This window comes from Bufo bufo, chromosome 4, assembly GCF_905171765.1.
Source record: "Bufo bufo chromosome 4, aBufBuf1.1, whole genome shotgun sequence".
In the NCBI taxonomy this organism is placed as follows: Eukaryota; Metazoa; Chordata; class Amphibia; order Anura; family Bufonidae; genus Bufo; species Bufo bufo.
The window spans coordinates 62,075,435-62,088,840 of record NC_053392.1 but is presented as its reverse complement, the minus strand read 5'-3'; the positions used below and the strand labels follow the sequence as shown (position 1 = coordinate 62,088,840).

Below are 13,406 nucleotides of genomic sequence, written 5' to 3'. Positions count from 1 at the left end.
TAGCTTTGATTTTATTCCTGTCCTAATATATAGGACCGGAATAAAATCAATGCTATTTGTGGCTGATACAGCTGTGCACTTGTATGAGTCTGCATGCCAGGGGAGACTTCCTCCTGTCACCCTAAGCTCAGTATAACGCGAGCTACAGCTATGTGCATGTGTTAGCTCACCTCCCGATCTACTGAGCCGACCTGTGACAGTCTCATTGTCACAGGTCGGCTAGAACTATGAGGTGAGTGAAAAGCACTCACCTCATAGTTCTCCTTTAAGGCAGTGAGAAATTCTATTCCACATTACAAAAAGACCTCAGATCAGCCCTAAACACTGCACCTTCATAAAACACAGGGTTTTTACTTACCTGATGGAGAGCTGAGACAAAAGACCGGAGGCGTGTGGGCTGTAGGCGTTCAAGCTGTAGACTTCTGACTGTAGGTTACTGGCAGGTATTTTCTTCTGGTAGACTGGAAGAAATACAAAATAATTATTACTTACAGAAAATAATTTCTAACAGGCCTACAGCATCACCAAAAGACCTCACGTCAGCCTCAAACCTTTTACCAGACCTCAGACCAGCAGCAATACACAGGAGACCTCAGAACACCACCAATACACAGGAGACCTCAGAACACCACCAATGCACAGCAGACCTCAGATTAGCAGCAATGAGTGGCAGACCAACACCAATCCACATACTTCAGGCTGCAACAGCCCCAATTTTGAAATGAAAAAGAAAACAAGTATTGTAGCAGAAGTCTCCCCTGGCATGCAGACTCATACAAGTGCACAGCTGTAGCAGCCACAAATAGCATTGATTTTATTCCTGTCCTATATATTAGGACAGGAATAAAATAAAAGCTATTTGTGGATCAAGATACTGCAGTGCATTTGTGGGGATCTGCGTGTGTGCAGGTTTGAGGACCAATATTGGCTGTATACAGAGAGCATGGGCCACATACAGTATTCCTGAGCAGTATACGGAGAGCATGGGCCACATTGAGTAATCCTGAGCATACAGAAAGCATGGGGCACATTAGGTAATCCTGGGCAGCATACAGACCGCATGGGGCACATTGGGTACTCCTGGGCAGCATACACACAGCATGGGGCACATTGGGTAATCCTGGGCAGCATACACACAGCATGGGGCACATAAAGTAAAACTTGGCAACATACATACAGCATGGAACACATAAAGTAAAATTGGGCAGCATACAGACAGCAGGCAGAAAGCATGGGGCACATACCGTAAACCTGCAGGGTGATCCTTCAGCTCTCTCCACTGCGCTCTGGCTCCTGATGAAACTGGGCAGGGAACAATTTCTGCTGCTGTACGAGGGAACCGCCAGGCACTGCAGGCGGGAGATCGGGCAGACCGCTGAGAGCCTCCTCAGCGCGCCTTTGCAAGCCAATGAAATGCGGCAATGTCAGAGGTGGGTGGGCGAATCACGTACCATATTTTTTGCCCTATAAGACGCACCTAGGTTTTTGGGGAGGAAAATAAGAAAAAAAATATTTTTAACCAAAATGTGCTGTGTGTTTGGTGGGTTTGGAACTAATGGTGGTCTGTGGATGGCTGACACTGTTATGGGGGGATCTGTGGATGACGGACACTGTTATGGGGGGGTTCTGTGGATGACAGACACTGTTATGGGGGGATCTGTGGATGACGGACACTGTTATGGGGGGGATCTGTGGATGACAGACACTGTTATGGAGGGATCTGTGGATGACGGTCACTGTTATGTGGGGGATCTGTGGATGACAGACACTGTTATGGGGGGATCTGTGGATGACGGACACTGTTATGGGGGGGATCTGTGGATGACAGACACTGTTATGGGGGGATCTGTGGATGACAGACACTGTTATGGGGGGATCTGTGGATGACGGTCACTGTTATGTGGGGGATCTGTGGATGACAGACACTGTTATGGGGGGATCTGTGGATGACGGACACTGTTATGGGGGGGATCTGTGGATGACAGACACTGTTATGGGGGGATCTGTGGATGACGGTCACTGTTATGGGGGGATCTGTGGATGACGGACACTGTTATGTGGGGGATCTGTGGATGACAGACACTGTTATGGGGGGATCTGTGGATGACGGACACTGTTATGGGGGGATCTGTGGATGACAGACACTGTTATGGGGGGATCTGTGGATGACGGTCACTGTTATGGGGGGGATCTGTGGATGACGGACACTGTTACAGGGGGATCTGTGGCTGGCACTGTTACGGGGGGGGGGGTCTGTGGCTGGCACTGTTACAGGGGTGGATCTGCGGATGGCACTGTTATGGGCTGGGGGGATCTGTGGGTGGCACTGTTATATATGTGCCATCCACAGACCCCCCAGCCCATAACAGTGCCATCCACAGACCCCCTCCCAGCCCATAACAGTGCCATCCACAGACCCCCCCCCAGCCCATAACAGTGACATCCACAGACCCCCCCCCCCAGCCCATAACAGTGACATCCACAGACCCCCCCAGCCCATAACTGTGCCATCCACAGATCGCCCCCGACTCTCCCCCCCCCCGCCGCCAGTATACAAATATATGATGTTATATTCATTTATTGGTTATTAAACATGCCCCCTCAGTCCTATTACTACCTTACATCCTAATTAGGACCGTCCTAATCGCTTCTGTAGAATTCAGGCGCGTCTCTCACTGACGTCACTTGCCTGCGCCGCCTGCTTCATTCAGGCACATGACGAGAGTTACGCTGCCGCCCGCCTGGCCTGCCTGAATTCTACAGATGCGATTAGGATGTAAGGTAGTAATAGGACTGAGGGGGCATGTTTAATAACCAATAAATGAATATGACATCTTATATTAGTATACCGGAGCGGCGGGGCGGGGCTATACTACACTGACTGCACCGCCCCGCCGCTATTGCCAGCCCCCAGATCCTCCTCCCAGTCCCTCCCCGAGTCCCCGCTCGCTCCTACATCGCAGCTTGCGATGTAAAACGTCAAGCATTCGCCCCATAAGACGCAGGGGCATTTCTCCCCCATTTTGGGGGAAGAAAAAGTGCATCTTATGGGGCGAAATTGAGAGCCGCTCCCACGTGCCAGCAGAGACAGACTCGCGTGCCATGCCGGGCACGCGTGCCGGGGGTTGCCGACCCCTGCCTTAGGGTGTCTACTTTCCGAAATGGGGTCATTTGTGGGGTGTTTCTACTGTCTGGGCATTGTAGAACCTCAGGAAACATGACAGGTGCTCAGAAAGTCAAAGTGCGTAAATTAATTTTTTTGCACCATAGTTTGTAAACAGTATAACTTTTACCCAAACCAATAAATATGCACTTATTGAATTTTTTTTTTATCAAAGACATGTAGAACAATAAATTTGGAGAAAAATTTATATAGAAATGTAGTTTTATTTGAAAAATTTTACAACAGAAAGTGAAAAATTTCATTTTTTTGCAAACATTTTGGTCAATTTTGATTAATATCAAAAAAAGTAAAAATGTCAGCAGCAATGAAATACCACCAAATGAAAGCTCTATTAGTGAGAAGAAAAGGAGGAAAAATTCATTTGGGTGGTAAGTTGTATGACCGAGCAATAAACCGTGAAAGTAGTGTAGTGCAGAATTGTAAAAAGTGGTCTGGTCATTAAGGGGGTTTAAGCTATTGATGACCTATACCAGGGCTGGCCAACCTGCGGCTCTCCAGCTGTTGTAAAACTACATTTCCCACCATGCCCTGCTGTAGGCTGATAGCTGTAAGCAGTCTAGGCATGCTGGGAGTTGTAGTTTTGCAACAGCTGGAGAGCCGCAGGTTGGCCAGCCCTGACCTATACTCAGCATTGCCTTCTCTTCAAACAGTTGATTGGCAGGGATGCCGGTAGTTGGACCCCTGCCGATCTGACATTGATGACCTATACTGAACAACCCCTTGAAGTCTTTCATTTGAAAGCACAAACATGTCTTTTATATATTGTTGCCTTTTAGATTTTGTATTTATTAATATGAAAGTCATTTTACTGTGGCCATCAGATTCAGGCCCCTAAGCTCAGTCTTGATATTTGGCTCTGTGTACCCCACTAAACTTGTAGTTTGATAGTTAGGACACAAATTGTCCACTGAGGCTGGAAGCTAATATTACATCTTATTTGATCTGAAAGATAGTAAAAATTTAATAGAGTAAGAATTTTTTAGGCAGCTAAGACTTTTTTTCGGAAAAGAAGACTTCATAATACAACAACGTTTTTGTCATTTATCTGGGAATCGTAGACTGAACACTATAGGGAATATTTCTATGCATCAAAGATTTCTTTATACTTAGAAACATAGAAACATAGACTTGTGATACTCCCATCCCCAGAGGAACTGCATTGTTAGCAAGCCCATCTGTCATGGAAAAAACTTTTGACAGAAAAACATGCAACCAAAATAAAGGGGCTTTTACATTCTTGGTTTCAAGGAACCCTATGTTCTTTGTAGGTCACTGTATCCAGCACTTAATTCTATGGGCAACATTGGTGGAAATAAAGTTGGGAAAAAAATGGAGCAAGTAGTTTCCAGCAGCTGTGGAGGTTTTGTATCCATCTAGCTAAGTCAAGATCAAAAAGGTATGGTAAATATAGATTATCACTCCCTGACTTGTAGGGTTATGACTTCCAGTAGCCCCATTAATCCTTAGAATGAAGGGACTGCATTTCTAACGGAGTGTCCTTCACAGATTCTACTTGAACAGAATCATGTTGCAATTCCCTAGGCAGTGGATGGACCAGAGCACAGCTCTGCAGAGAAAAAGTCGAAGGACCTTATGCTCCTTTGATCATATGATCAATGACGATCCCAGAGGTTGAACTCCTAATGCTCCTGAAGTGAGTATCCTAGCAATATATCAATTATTATTATGGGAATAATCTTTAAATGAATGAATGGAAGCAGAGCTAAAGAATACAGCAAACACACATTCAAAGACTAGTTGTGTATGGTATAAAGAAGTAGTAGAGTCAAATCTTAGTACAAGGGAACACAAAGTCAAACTATGTAGCTTAAAGGGGTTGTCCCATGAAAAATATTCTACAGTTTATAAACCAGCACCTGGATCTGAATACTTTTGTAATTGCATCTGTATAGTGCCACCTGTTGTTTGTGCTTTTTCTTTGCCTCACTGAGGTAGCCACACATGCTCATCCTTCAACTGCCTCTTGAGCTGTGATAGGGAGAGAGCTGCAGCAGAATGGACACGCCGCCTGAGCTGCAGCAGAAAAGACACTCCCTTGGAGCTGTCAGCTTAATATAAGTCTAGCAGAGCAATGAATGTGGAGATCTCTGGATCCATGTGAGGTACAGGGCTGGTTCTAGCTTTGTTAGAAAGGGATTGTCATGTACTATATGAGGTCTGATTTTCATTTTTTACATTAGTCATGGGATAACCCCTTTGAGTTAGGAAATTGAGATAGTGAGCAATCCAGACATAGTACATTTAGAGGGGAAAGGGATCACATATAGTATAGCACACCTGTCAACTCTCCTGGAACATCAGACTCCCAGAAGAGCTGGCAAATCACCAGCAGAGTACGGTTTCTCCTGAAAATAAGCCCTCCATGTACTTTAGACGCCCACTGATTACCCCAAACAGTGTTTATTTAAGCAGGAAAGGACTTTAGTGTTTTGAACAAACTCCACTATGGGATATGTGGTTGTACAAGGGGAGCAACTTTTGTGGAATATTTCTCAGGCCATGATTGTGCTACAGCCCAATTTTGGTACTGTTTTAAAGCTGATAATCTAAGATTTTAAGCAAGATTGTGACACTTACATTATCAGTTTTTAAACAGGCTCAGATCTGTAGCTGCTACCCAGCCCAAGTTATAAAGGATTAAATCAGCCCTCTACCTTCAGCTGACTATGATCTCAGCCTGCCTGAAGGAGAAAGGAGAAGAGGAGGACGAGTGAGGGACATGCTGATGGTCTGAAAAAGGAAAGATGTAGATCCTTTTGTCCCTGTGTAACTGTACATGACTCCAGGGAGAGGGTAACGTGGACTTCTGTGCATGTTATCTATCCCCCTCTCCTTCATCATTCAGAAAGCATACTAGCTTTCTAAATGGCACATACTGTTGCAAGAAAAAGTATGTGAACCCTTTGGAATGATATGGATTTCTGCACAAATTGGTCATAAAATGTGATCTGATCTTCATCTAAGTCACAACAATTGACAATCACAGTCTGCTTAAACTAATAACACACAAATAATTAAATGTTACCATGTTTTTATTGAACACACCATGTAAACATTCACAGTGCAGGTGGAAAAAGTATGTGAACCCTTGGATTTAATAACTGGTTGAACCTCCTTTGGCAGCAATAACTTCAACCAAACGTTTCCTGTAGTTGCAGATCAGACGTGCACAACGGTCAGGAGTAATTCTTGACCATTCCTCTTTACAGAACTGTTTCAGTTCAGCAATATTCTTGGGATGTCTGGTGTGAATCGCTTTCTTGAGGTCATGCCACAGCATCTCAATCGGGTTGAGGTGAGGACTCTGACTGGGCCACTCCAGAAGGCGTATTTTCTTCTGTTTAAGCCATTCTGTTGTTGATTTACTTCTATGCTTTGGGTCGTTGTCCTGTTGCAACACCCATCTTCTGTTGAGCTTCAGCTGGTGGACAGATGGCCTTAAGTTCTCCTGCAAAATGTCTTGATAAACTTGGGAATTCATTTTTCCTTCGATGATAGCAATCCGTCCAGTCCCTGACTCAGCAAAGCAGCCCCAAACCATGATGCCCCCACCACCATACTTCACAGTTGGGATGAGGTTTTGATGTTGGTGTGCTGTGCCTCTTTTTCTCCACACATAGTGTTGTGTGTTTCTTCCAAACAACTCAACTTTGGTTTCATCTGTCCACCGAATATTTTGCCAGTACTGCTGTGGAACATCCAGGTGCTCTTGTACAAACTGTAAACGTGCAGCAATGGTTTTTTTGGACAGCAGTGGCTTCCTCTGTGGTATCCTCCCATGCAATCCATTCTTGTTTAGTGTTTTACATGTCGTAGATTTGCTAACAGGGATGTTAGCATATGTCAGAGACTTTTATAAGTCTTCAGCTGACACTCTAGGATTCTTCTTCACCTCATTGAGCAGTCTGCGCTGTGCTCTTGCAGTCATCTTTACAGGACGGCCACTCCTAGGGAGAGTAGCAGCAGTGCTGAACTTTCTCTATTTATAGACAATTTTTCTTACCGTGGACTGATGAACAGCAAGGCTTTTGGAGATACTTTGATAACCCTTTCCAGCTTTATGCAAGTCAACAATTCTTAATCGTAGGTCTTCTGAGAGCTCTTTTGTGCAAGGCATCATTCACATCAGGCAATGCTTCTTGTGAAAAGCAAACCCAGAACTGGTGTGTGTTTTTTATAGGGCAGGGCAGCTGTAACCAACACCTCCAATCTCATCTCATTGATTGGACTCCAGTTGGCTGACACTTCACTCCAATTAGCTCTTGGAGATGTCATTAGTCTAGGGGTTCACATACTTTTTCCACCTGCACTATGAATGTTTACATGGTGTGTTCAATAAAAACATAGTAACATTTTATTATTTGTGTGTTATTAGTTTAAGCAGACTGTGATTGTCTATTGTTGTGACTTAGATGAAGATCAGATCACATTTTATGACCAATTTGTGCAGAAATCCATATCATTCTAAAGGGTTCACATACGCTTTCTTGCAACTGTATGTGGGGGACATTTACCAGCGTCTGGATCATGGCATCAAATACTGTATTTTTTGCCCTATAAGATGCACCGGCCCATAAGACGCACCTAGGTTTTAAAGGAGGACAATAAGAAAAAAATATTTTTCATTACATCTCAGGTCAGACCACCAATCAGACCCCCCAATGTTAATCAGACCTCCGCTGACAGCCCCAATCAGACCCCCAATGTTAATAAGACCCCAATAAGACCTCAAATCAGACCCCCAATCAGTTCTCAGCTCAGACCCCAATGTAAATGACCCCCAATCAGACCTCTGATAAGAGCTCCGTGCCTCTCATCAGCCCCCATATCAGCCATTTTGTCTTTCAGCCCCCATTATGCCTCTCAGCCCCCATTATGCCTTTCAGCCCCTATTATGCCTCAGCCCCCATTATGCCTCTCACCCCCCACTATCATCTATTATGCCTCTGCCCCCATTATGCCTCTCAGCCCCCATTATGCTCCCAGCAGCCTCATGTTTTATAAAATAAAAAAACACTTACCTCTCCTGCTCCTGGATGCCACCGTTCCTAACCTACATCGCGATCCTCTTCCTCCTGCTGTCGGCTGTGCTGTGAACTGGCACGCACAGTGTGAGGTCATAGAGCGCCCTCACACTGTGTGCAGCCTTCATAGCCGACAGCCAAGGACCAGGAAGAAGTAAGTACAGAGCCTTCACCGCTTTCTGGTCCTCCGGTACTAATGAGCGCTTCCATAATGGAAGCGCTCATTAGTATTCGCCCCATAAGACGCAGGGGCATTTTTCCCTCTCAAAAAATAAAAGTTATGTAATAAATAGTATGTACCCCAAAATGTTTTCTACAAACACGACTCCTTCCACAAAAGTAAAGGTCTTATACAGCTAAATTTAAGAAAAAATATGACAGATGGAACACAGAGAAGGAGAAATGTACTGAAATTGGAGACACACAAAAGTCTAGTAAAGGTTTCAGTCGGTGACTTATTACGGTTCTGTATAAGACCAACCTATAATGCAGCCACTTGTATGAGGGCTAAGCTAGGGGAATAAATGTACATGAAACAAATAAAATCATCATATTAACTTTAACATGCACATTACACACAAGTATTGAGTCATTTTTGCAGCAGCGATTGCCATAGTGACTGAAAAACATGTGAATGATAATTTTATCTGTGAAACCATTGACTCATCTACTATTATTTTACAAACCAATGAGCACTTCTCTATGAATGCAAACTCAACATTTTTTTCCTTAAAAGGGTTATGCCATGATTGATGTGCAGCAAGCTTCCCCCTGGAATAGTCCTGGAGTGTAGGATGCGAGTGGTATACTGTGGCCTAATGTTTGTGTCACGGTGTGCTACTACATTCAGGCTGTTGCTTCCTGAGGGTCACTCTCCATTGCAGAGATTGAGTTGAAGAATAAAGTGAAGTCCAGACTTGGGAACGTTTCAATCGTGCTTACTTGAATAACTTGAACTTGACAATACAATCGGTTTCAAAGGGTTTAGTGCAATTCTTCTTTACTTGGTTCCAGCAGGATGCAATATGGTGGCAGGCCTTAGTACTCTGCTCTCTCTACTGTGCTAATTTCAGGCTCCAGGCAGGTTACTGGACTTTCTAGAAGTTCTGGTACTACTGAGGGTGGTGCCTTTGGCTACTGACCCCTAGTAATACTCAATCTATTAAATTCAAGTATTGGTGGTGCTCTCCAAGTTGCTTTCCGAGGCTCCTGCAGCAGAAGGGGAAAACACTCCCTCACTGCGACATGTTGTCTGGTCTCTTTCACAGTCTAACTCCAACTAACTTCTCCAGCAACGCCTCCCTTAGAAGGAAGCAGGACTGGCCCACTCCTGCTCAAATAGGAAAAAAGAATGGAATGTTAAGTTTCATCCTATCTAAAATAATCTGCCAGAACATATGCCACCTGCTGGATAACTAGGCACATTTCATGTCACATAAAGTTGCATGAATACATTATTAAGGGGCAGCATGAGAGGACCTGGAAAAGAATACAAAGATGACACTCTCTGCTAGACATTAGAGACAGTAGCTAGGTGTTAAAATGGTAGTGCCCTACTCCAGAGTACTACAGATGCAAAAAATGAAAATCAGACATCATATAGTACAGGGTGGGCCATTTATATGGATACACCTTAATAAAATGGGAATGGTTGGTGATATTAACTTCCTGTTTGTGGCACATTAGTATATGTGAGGGGGGAAACTTTTCAAGATGGGTGGTGACCATGGCGGCCATTTTGAAGTCGGCTATTTTGAATCCAACTTTAGTTTTTTCAATAGGTAGAGGGTCATGTGACACATCAAACTTATTGGGAATTTAACAAGAAAAACAATGGTGTGCTTGGTTTTAACGTAACTTTATTCCTTCATGAGTTATTTACAAGTTTCTGACCACTTATAAAATGTGTTCAATGTGCTGCCCATTGTGTTGGATTGTCAATGCAACCCTCCTCTCCCACTCGTCACACACTGATAGCAACACTGCAGGAGAAATGCTAGCACAGGCTTCCAGTATCCGTAGTTTCAGGTGCTGCACATCTCGTATCTTCAGAGCATAGACAATTGCCTTCAGATGACCCCAAAGATAAAAGTCTAAGGGGGTCACCGGATATGCGAAATTGCTACATGATTATGTGTTTCCCTCTTTATGCACTGAAGCTGGCACGTTCCCTGAGTTTTTCCAGCAAGATGGTGCACCACCACATTATGGGTGTCAGGTCCGAGCATTCCTAGATGAACAGTGTCCTGGAAAGTGGATTGGTCGTCGTGGGCCAGTTGAATGGCCCCCAAGGTCTCCCAATCTGACCCCCTTAGACTTTTATCTTTGGGGTCATCTGAAGGCAATTGTCTATGCTGTGAAGATACGAGATGTGCAGCACCTGAAACTATGGATACTGGAAGCCTGTGCTAGCATTTCTCCTGCGGTGTTGCTATCAGTGTGTGAAGAGTGGGAAAAGAGGGTTGCATTGACAATCCAACACAATGGGCAGCACATTGAACACATTTTATAAGTGGTCAGAAACTTGTAAATAACTCATGAAAGAATAAAGTTACGTTAAAACCAAGCACACCATTGTTTTTCTTGTGAAATTCTCAATAATTTTGATGTGTCACATGACCGTCTTCCTATTGAAAAAACAAAAGTTGGATTCAAAATGGCTGACTTCAAAATGGCCGACATGGTCACCACCCATCTTGAAAAGTTCCCCCCCCTCACATATACTAATGTGCCACAAACAGGAAGTTAATATCACCAACCATTCCCATTTTATTAAGGTGTATCCATATAAATGGCCCACCCTGTATATGACATTCTCTTTGTAATAAAGATAGAACCAGCCCTGTACCTCACATTGATCCAGAGATCATTGCTTCAATTGCTCTGAAGACAGTCCTACTTGGAGGTGACTTTGAAGCCAATCACTTACCACTAAGTTCTATTCCCTATGGGATGATTCATATTAGATATGTGCTGTATGGTGTGTATAATGAGATTACAATGTAATCTTAAGCGCATGTGCATCTCTAAAGATCCTGTTTCATACTGTAAATGCAGCTGATAAGGAAGACTCAGGAACATATCCGGCCAGGACCTGAGCGGAAAAGCCCGCATCCAGTCCCAGAGATCATGTGTGAGCAGTGGAGACAGCAGAATCGGCGGTGGGATGAAGAGGTAAGTAATGAGCAGAATATCTTCCCTCACAGGAGGATTTTCACTAAAGCCTGGAAAACTTCTTTAAGCCTCTTGTAATGGGCCACAAAAAAAAGTGCCAACGTATGATGATAAATCAATTGTATATAACTAGAACTTTAAATTTCTTTTAAACAAGCTTTTGCTAAGGGCTAAAGAATGGGAAGCCTACTTGCCAATCTAACAACATTTCAGCTCTCTGACCTTTTCTTCTCTGGATTTTAGCTCCAAAATATTACAGCCCAAATGAGTCATAGGGGAATTGAGCACAGCATTTAGTCACAGCATAAAGAGAATTGGTTTCATAAAGAGTAATTAATTTATACAGCACAGACTGTACAGTACAGCCGATCTCCTTGTGAAAGCTCAGAAGCCCTGCTGTTCAGCGACGTTACTGACAAATCAAAATCCCATCTTTATTTATTCCACAATGAAAATGTTGGTATTAGGAGCTTATATCGCGATTAATAAGTAGCAAATAGAAAGAAAAAAGCTTTGAAAATGCTAATAGAATTCTATCCAATTAGGCCACAGTTGAAAAATATCCACAATTTGTTCTCATGTAACTTAATGTGCTTTTCACATCATAAATTGATTTTCCCGTCCGCACTTGAGCAGTTACTTATATAATCTTACAAAAAGTCACTGTATTTTCTACAAACCGGATTCCAAAAAAGTTGGGACACTAAACAAATTGTGAATAAAAACTGAATGCAATGATGTGGAGATGGCAAATGTCAATATTTTATTTGTAATAGAACGTAGATGACAGATCAAACGTTTAATCCGAGTAAATGTATCATTTTAAAGGAAAAATACGTTGATTCCAATTTTCACGGTGTCAACAAATCCCCAAAAAGTTGGGACAAGTAGCAATAAGAGGCTGGAAAAAGTAAATTTGAGCATAACGAAGAGCTGGAAGACCAATTAACAATAATTAGGTCAATTGGCAACATGATTGGGTATAAAAAGAGCTTCTCAGAGTGGCAGTGTCTCTCAGAAGCCAAGATGGGTAGAGGATCACCAATTCCCACAATGTTGCGCAGAAAGATAGTGGAGCAATATCAGAAAGGTGTTACCCAGCGAAAAATTGCAAAGACTTTGCATCTATCATCATCAACTGTGCATAACATCATCCAAAGATTCAGAGAATCTGGAACAATCTCTGTGCGTAAGGGTCAAGGCCGTAAAACCATACTGGATGCCCGTGATCTCCGGGCCCTTAAACGACACTGCACCACAAACAAGAATGCTACTGTAAAGGAAATCACAGAATGGGCTCAGGAATACTTCCAGAAACCATTGTCAATGAACACAATCCACCATGCCATCCGCCGTTGCCAGCTGAAACTCTACAGTGCAAAGAAGAAACCATTTCTAAGCAAGATCCACAAGCTCAGGCGTTTTCACTGGGCCAGGGATCATTTAAAATGGAGTGTGGCAAAATGGAAGACTGTTCTGTGGTCAGACGAGTCACGATTCGAAGTTCTTTTTGGAAATCTGGGACGCCATGTCATCCAGACCAAAGAGGATAAGGACAACCCAAGTTGTTATCAACGCTCAGTTCAGAAGCCTGCATCTCTGATGGTATGGGGTTGCATGAGTGCGTGTGGCATGGGCAGGTTGAATGTCTGGAAAGGCACCATCAATGCAGAAAAATATATTCAGGTTCTAGAACAACATATGCTCCCATCCAGACGTCATCTCTTTCAGGGAAGACCCTGCATTTTTCAACAAAATAATGTCAGACCACATTCTGCATCAATCACAGCATCATGGCTGCGTAGGAGAAGGATCCGGGTACTGAAATGGCCAGTCTGCAGTCCAGATCTTTCACCTATAGAGAACATTTGGCGCATCATAAAGAGGAAGGTGCAACAAAGAAGGCCCAAGACGATTGAACAGTTAGAGGCCTGTATTAGACAAGAATGGGAGAGCATTCCTATTTCTAAACTTGAGAAACTGGTCTCCTCGGTCCCCAGACG

General features: G+C 43.6%; 1 long non-coding RNA gene across 1 annotated transcript in view; it reads right to left on the bottom strand.

Moving 5' to 3' along the window:
• Nucleotides 1–13,406, bottom strand: part of LOC120997294 — a 172,609-nt gene that overhangs the window by 637 nt on the left and 158,566 nt on the right. The window contains exon 2 of the long non-coding RNA XR_005778143.1: nucleotides 359–563. This is a non-coding gene — a long non-coding RNA (uncharacterized LOC120997294). The remainder of the gene's footprint in view (nucleotides 1–358; nucleotides 564–13,406) is intronic.